Source organism: Ambystoma mexicanum, chromosome 1q (genome assembly GCF_040938575.1).
Source record: "Ambystoma mexicanum isolate Mex_15411 chromosome 1q, UKY_AmexF1_1, whole genome shotgun sequence".
In the NCBI taxonomy this organism is placed as follows: domain Eukaryota; kingdom Metazoa; phylum Chordata; class Amphibia; order Caudata; family Ambystomatidae; genus Ambystoma; species Ambystoma mexicanum.
The window spans coordinates 1,410,688,604-1,410,694,588 of NC_090922.1; the positions used below are offsets into that span (position 1 = coordinate 1,410,688,604).

At 44.3% G+C, this 5,985-nt stretch overlaps 1 non-coding gene across 1 annotated transcript; it reads left to right on the plus strand.

Moving 5' to 3' along the window:
- The first annotated feature begins 5,346 nt into the window (after positions 1–5,346).
- LOC138565569 (U2 spliceosomal RNA) lies at positions 5,347–5,537 on the plus strand. The gene has a single exon (XR_011301410.1). It is a non-coding gene; the product is annotated as a U2 spliceosomal RNA (small nuclear RNA).
- The last annotated feature ends 448 nt before the right edge of the window (positions 5,538–5,985 follow it).

Consider the following 5,985-nt stretch of genomic DNA (forward strand, 5'->3'; position numbering starts at 1 on the left):
CTGCACTTTCCCCCCTCTCCCTCGCACTTTCCCCCTTCCCACAAACTTGAGCAATCTGAATGAAACCTGGCGTTGTAGGATCGCTGTCTGTCTTCCCTCTGTTCCCCCTCCCTTGCCTAGTCGTGCCTTGAAACACTTGTGTATAGGCGCGTTATAAATGCCATATCATATGATAACAGTGGCAATCCAACGAAGGCCAAATGTCGCTATATGAAGTTGACTACCATATCATGCACCATCGCAGGGACCACAGGGAAGAATACCAGGGTGCAGCTGTGCAGGCAGCCCCACCACAAAGGAGAAGACACAATGTGACGCCATGAATATAGAGAGTCAGAGTGAACCTCTTGGCCTTGAATGAAGATGAGACCATCATGTATCTGATGTAAATCCTGAAATCGGATGTGTAATCCAACAGCAACATCACCACAGCCATCGTCCCAAAAGTGAATTTACTGTCTGACCTCCACTTTTTTACATCAGGATCATATCAGGGATGTGTGTCAATGATGGCTGGTGTGCCCAACCAGCATTCAGCAAGATACTCACACTGGTGCTGGGGGCAATGATGCGGCATATGAACACATTCATTTAATTTCCCAAAACATCTGCACAGGTATCCGAAGTCAACGTAGTTGTTTATGCCATGGCAGGATTTCCTAAGGTAGTTTTGATGCCATTGAAGGGGCCATTGATGGGACACACATCAGGGTGGTACCTCCACACGCAAGGGAACCGATGATCAGAAACAGGAAAATGCACTATTCACTGAATGTGCAGATGACATGTGAAGCCCATCAGCAGATAACCCATTGCTATGCTAATATCCCAGGTTCTGCCCATGATGTCTACAACCTCAGGAGAAGTTGTATACCTGGGTTAATGACACATTTGTGTCAAGAGCAGAGTTGGTTACTGGGCGAGTAAAAGTTCCACCAATAAACTAATGTCAACTGCCTGTCTCCCGCATTGTCATTGAATCATAGTAACAGTGCCAGGCTCACACCAGTATTGTCTGCCCATGTCTTGAATCACAAGATGTTGTCTTATCACCCACTCTTTTGTTTTTCAGGTGACAGCACTTAACTCCTGAAGCCTTGGTTGCTGACCCCCATTCCACATCTCCATTCACAGGCTGAAGGCTGCTACAACAACTCCCACAACAAGAGATCCAACACTATTGAATGTACCTTTGGACTACTAAAAAGTAGGTTCCGTTGTTTGCACATCACAGGTGGGGGGTCTAATGTATGCCCCCGACAAGGTAGGCTTCATCATTCGCCTGTGTTGCATGTTACATATCCTTGCCATCCAAATAAATGTACCAGAGCCAGTTGACCAGATCCAGTAAGAAGGTGTGGAGCCAGTACCCATTGAAGAAGACCAGCGGCAAGGCCGAAATCTCAGGTCAACCATTGTTGATCATTTCCTTTCCTAATAGAAGATTCTGTGAAGCATGCAAATGGCATGAATGATCTACTGTAAAGACAAGGACAACATTTAGTAATGCAGTGGAAACATATATTTAGTGATACTAACAAATAGAGTGACTACGCTTCAACCTGAGTTACATTAAATTCTGTATAGTCACCTGTGTTGCTTGACTTCTTTGTGTCAATTCACACATCAAACGCAAACAAAAAATAAACGCTTTATGGCAGTAAACATGATAAATGACCTTGGTAGAGCATCCAGCACACGCTCCATCATCATGTCATGTATGATATGATATGATCGGTTATTTATAATGCACTTAATACCCAGAGGTTTCTAAGTGCGGACCCGGGGATCAAACGTGTTTTTGCTCCATGTCATCTTGCTTCCAAGGCGAGCACGTTGCCGCTGAGTTATCCTCCCGAGAACACAGATGTTCTCACTCATGTTTTCACACATGCGGTCACTCATAATCAACACCTGCAAGATTAAAATGTCTAATCTTACCAACTCAGGACATAGACATGGTGAAGACAAATATGGTGGTCTTTGAACTGGAGGGATTTAAGCTTTAACCCTTGGCTAATGGGATTTACCCTCCCCGCAACCCTGCACAACTCTTCAGAGAGCTGGACTAGACATATCATGCACTATGTCTGCACCTATGGATGGTTTTGAATCTGAACTTGGGCTGGCTGTAGCGGTGGACTCATCAGCGAGTGCTGTTGTTGGTTTTTAATCACATGGTACCATCATACTTGCTGTTAGCAAAGTGTACTCCCCTTCCTGGACCTCAAGGAGATGGATAAGAGTATGAAAGCATTTGGAGTTTACCTGAAAAGCCTCTGCTATTAGCTTTAGTACAGCACTCACATCAATATGTTTCTGAATTTAGGAGGACCTAAGTGCCTGAAGTTCTGCCATGTTCTATTCAGCAGACTGAGCTAGTTTGTCTATATTCACACAAATGCCTAATAAGTTGTCCATAATGCACAGTCTATCAGCATGTGCCACATTGCTTGTAGCATTGATACTCGCAGTGTGGCCCTTCAGCTGGACACGCATTTGTTCAAGGACTTTGCACTGTCTCTCAGCACTATCTAATAGCCGATGTTCATCGTCCTCTCCGTTCTTGGTTCCAGTACCTGTCTCATGTATTGGCTTTGCTGAACCTAGTGTTGTGGCAATAGCAGGAATGCTGTCAGAGGGAAGGCCAGGCACATGCCTTGTACGAGGGACACATCGCTCAATAGTTTCAGTGACAAAGAATTGTGGGTCACCCTCGCCCACGTACTGGAAGTACACAATGGACCTATCACTCACGCCCTTGTCAGGCCAGTCACTGACACAGCTTCTTCACCTTCCTGGATCTCCTGCCTGATTCTGGCTTGTACGTCTGCATAGAGAAAAGGTTATGGATTGAAGAAATTGTTTAACAGAAAGTGACTGAATAATAGCAAAACATGAGTACACCATAGGAGTATGCTCTATAGGAGTCCTAACTGTGTAGGACCGAGCAGGATATTGAAAGAAGGTGTTGGGCCTTATCTACCTAAGTGCAATCCTTAGACACACATGCAAGAGGAGGTACTTCATTTTTAGCATATAACTGCAGAGGAGTCAATTCCCCCTATCCCTTCCAAACTTGCAGCATCCATGATGGCCAGGACTTTCAGATCTGCAGGTCTGCTGGATGGTTCAAATGGAGAACCACTTCCTGTCAGCTCTTGGCTCTTCCGGGCTTGAAGATGCTTTTCGCTGGCCTTTGGGCCGCAAATCATACCACCTCTTTTTGGTTTATTCAATGGATCGATGGTTATTTGATACCACATTCACCTTACGCGCGATCTTTTCCCATACGGCGTTCTTAACTTGCAACGATGTACGGTGTGCAAATGCACCAAACAATGCAGCTTCATAACTTATAATGTCATCCACTAGTATCTCAAGTGCAACATCTGCAATCCTAGCTTTACGCTTCCTGCCAGCTTCAAGAGACATTATGGGTGAAGGCATGTGTCAGAAGACAATACCCTCAGATCGGTGTCTTGCTGGTCCAGACACACTTGTTGGAGGTTATTTATTGTGTGGGTCTGTGTCACACTGATATTCCTGGAAGAATCAGCGACAGTGGAATTGTTCGATTGGACCGGCTACAGCAGAAGTAAGAAGAATTATATTTATCCCCACACACGAGTGGTCTTTGTAATTCCACAGGGCTATGTTCCAAAGTGGGACCTGATGTTAGCATATATCCCTGCATTTTATTAGGTTCTGTAAGTGCGAGTGAGAGACTCTTTCCTCTGCTTGCCCACACATCAACACCCTAGAGGTAGGTTGCACAGCAATTGAGCTGTGCTATGAAGTGGGTTGAGCGTGGTGTGTCATAGTACCAAGACACGTACACATTGGAGAATTCCATTGATTATCACTGTTTCCACAGTTCTGGAGTTCCGACATATGATGCTCCACTTGCAAACATAATGATGCCATCCACATGCTCTTCGACACAGATTCCTGTCATTTAGCACCCCTATTGCTACCTATAGCTGTATTTTCTTTTCACGTGCCTAGTTATTGGTTGGTTTTACTGAGATCTGTCGCTGTTTACAGGAAATCAGCAAATATAGATGATAAACTCTCAGGGTGAATGAGGCGAGTGTGTAACATTCAACTCATTATATGAGTTCAGTGCCAAGGGAGAGGGTTGCAGGCGGTGGGAGTAGGACCTTGGAACAAGTTGGGGGAGCAGTAGGGAGAATGTACATGGAGCAAGGTAGCCTGGAGACATGAGGGGCTACGTGCTCAGGAGGGTTGCAGTACAGTATCAGGAGGCGGTGGCAGGAGAACATACAGAACAAACATTAACTCATTACCTAAATGAGGTGATGTAGAAGGCACGCCAGGTCAAGTGACTGAGTGGGCGCATCCATGGGCTTCCCATTGCGTTTTGCAAGACATGGATCAACATGTGCTGAACAGAGAGGACATACCGTTCATGGCTGATGTTACTTCAAATCCTGGATATACTTCTTTATTCATGTGATCCTGGACTGTTATGTCACATATGTTATTTCAGATGCTATGAACCCCACCCTCTCATTAGACCTAGGCCTTCCCATGGCCAGTTACACGCACCACTATGCTGAGTCCTCATGAACTGAGAAACACTAGAATCATGACATGTAAACATCTATCTGCCCTGTACTTAGACTTTGTAACTGTCACTTGACATGGTGGCACTACTTTGTAGATTTCAGCTATCAGTGTGATCAGTGTACGTTATTGCTTATTCAGCTATGTGTACCCGTAACGGCATTAGTGTTTCCTATTCACCAAAGTTGCCATTTATAATGCTAGTATTGGCCTCAAGATTACTATTTTCCCTACAGCTTTTGGGCTGGTTTAAGGTAAGATTTTACGGCAAGTGCCATAATGCGCTACGGTGTGTGCTCCCTCCCCCAGAGCCACAGCTCTAGTAACAATTGGCTTGCAGTAATTGATGTATGCATTTCTTGCATCTCCTGCTTACAATGGTCTCAGATTATGTTGGATTATCTTTGATTATGCTGTCCTATTTCTTTGAATTATTTAGTTCATATTCACTGCTCAGGATTCGGGTCATGGGCATTTATGTGGCTTGTATTTGTGGGGTCATATGGAGGTCACCCCAGGTGTCTGTAATCAACATTACTGTTAGTCCTGCAGCTAGAGGTGAAAGGTTCCATTAGGGAACATACCGCACTATTGTTTACATTGAATCAACGGTGTGCGAAGTGGCCTGTTTTGGGCTACCTGTTACTGCAGGGGTGATTGTATGAACTATGAGTCATGAAGTTATTTGTTTCCTTTAGATTTTTTTAAAAGGAAACACATTAGGTTTGCTAGTGCAGCTTTAGAATGTACTATAGTATCGCTTCTCGGCCTTTTGGCTAAGATCAAGTGTAGTATCTGTTCTTAGTTTAATATCTGATACGCCCTCTATCTGGGGAGGATCATATATTAAATTGCTTTTTGGAACAAGGAGATGGAATGGGAGCTTGCTCTGTCCACTCCACGCATCAACATGGTATTGCAGTACCTCCAGAAAAGAAAAAAAAAGAAAAAGAAAGAAAAAATAGAATGTACTATAGTTATTATTACTGAGGATCAAACACTAGACACTATTGTGCGTTTTACCATGCACTCACATTTTGGTTGTTGAAGATCGCTCTGCAATGCACTGTCCACATGTCTTCTCATATGCTGTGGTTTTAAATGTGTGTTCAAGTTTGCTTTCAATTATACTTATAGGGGATTTGCTGTGACAAGTATACAACATTTAATGACTGCAGTCAGACTTTACTGAAGCCTAATGGAGTATCTTGTCTCGGGAGGATAGCCCAGGGGCAACGTGCTCGCCTTGGAAGCAAGATGACAGGGAGCATCACGGGTTTGATCTCTGGGCCCACGCTTAGAAGCCTCTGGGTATTAAGCGCGTTATAAATAACCTATCATATGTTTTTTTTTAGCTTCTCTTGCCACATCTCCAGTGGTAGACTGCACGCCCCA